The sequence below is a fragment of the Schistocerca serialis genome, chromosome 2 (genome assembly GCF_023864345.2).
Source record: "Schistocerca serialis cubense isolate TAMUIC-IGC-003099 chromosome 2, iqSchSeri2.2, whole genome shotgun sequence".
Classification (NCBI taxonomy): Eukaryota; Metazoa; Arthropoda; class Insecta; order Orthoptera; family Acrididae; genus Schistocerca; species Schistocerca serialis.
The window spans coordinates 857120967-857122258 of record NC_064639.1 but is presented as its reverse complement, the minus strand read 5'-3'; the positions used below and the strand labels follow the sequence as shown (position 1 = coordinate 857122258).

The window sequence follows — 1292 nt, the reverse complement described above, 5'->3', positions numbered from 1 at the left end:
ACTGATTTCAATCCGTGGGGAAGCCTGCACTAACTTGGAATACTTGTTTTCGTAAACATCTTCAAGTGATCGGCGACTTTCATCGCATCTCTTCTAAGTACTGAAATACTCTCGTTTTAGGTCCCATTATAGGAGGAAGAAAATCCGTTTTGGACTAAAGCTAGTGAGTAGAGCGCGGCTGAAAACATTAGCAATTTTGATTTTACCAAACCTCTTTTCAGATACTGGTGTGTACATAGTTCCGCGTAGTCAGCGCGTACACAACTTTCCCAATAGAGCGCGCCCCGCTGAGCACAACAGCGCAGGCGCAGCGCTTGTCCGTCTCCGCACTACGAGATGGCGCTGTCTTAGAGACGGACCAAATTCTGCTTCCGCCGATACGCGTATTAATATGTAACGCAGCCAATGAGATTGCTGCTAATGTAGAACCTTTTCTCCTTGCGGATCACGCTCGCGCAGTGGTACCTGAACGCGCGAGGTATTATAACGAGTGTACAGACCTCGGATTAATGAGTCTGCATTAGTCTGCATTTGTCTGCACCAGTCTGTACCAGTCTATAGTCAAGTTTCAGTCTGCGCCTAATAAGATTACCATATTCCTGTACATAGCCATGAAGATAAATGAATAGACACTTTGTCAAGTATCAGAGATATGTGAGAATAAGATTAACGTACTGAGACCAAAGGAACTTCACATTGTCAATTGTAAACAGCATCCTGAATCAAGTTACGTAATGTCTATGATTTTTATTATTTTAATAAATGTGTGTGAAAATTAATCAAGTTCTGTTTGAAGTTGGTCACCGTCAAATGGTTCAAATGCCTCTGAGCACTATGGGACTCAACTTCTGAGGTCATCAGTCCCCTAGAACTTAGAACTACTTAAACCTAACTAACCTAGGGACATCACATACATCCATGCCCGAGGCAGGATTCGAACCTGCGACCGCAGCGGTCTCGCGGTTCCAGACTGTAGCGCCTAGAACCGCTCGGCCACTCAGGCCGGCTGGTCACCGTGAATCTGCTACTCTAAGCGTGCAAGTGGCATTTATATCGTCTGACCTAACGGCAGAAGATAAACACGCCACGATAAGACCACGAGACATATTGCTGACACTCGCGTACTTCGTTAGAGCGACAAGTCAAATTTTCTGATGGTGTGTGTACCGAAGATCTTACAGTACGCACACCACAGATACTGAACGTCATATGAGGATCTAAGGAAAAGAGTGGGTGGAAGTTGGGGAGGGGGGGGGGGTGAAAGTCACTCCCTTCTCCCAGAAACATTTTAC

The 1292-nt window shown here is 45.6% G+C and overlaps 1 non-coding gene across 1 annotated transcript; it reads right to left on the bottom strand.

Moving 5' to 3' along the window:
* Positions 1 to 919: 919 nt before the first annotated feature.
* On the bottom strand, positions 920 to 1003 carry Trnas-gga (transfer RNA serine (anticodon GGA)). Its single transcript is given in 2 exon segments — positions 920 to 954; positions 964 to 1003. It is a non-coding gene; the product is annotated as a tRNA-Ser (tRNA).
* Positions 1004 to 1292: the final 289 nt, after the last annotated feature.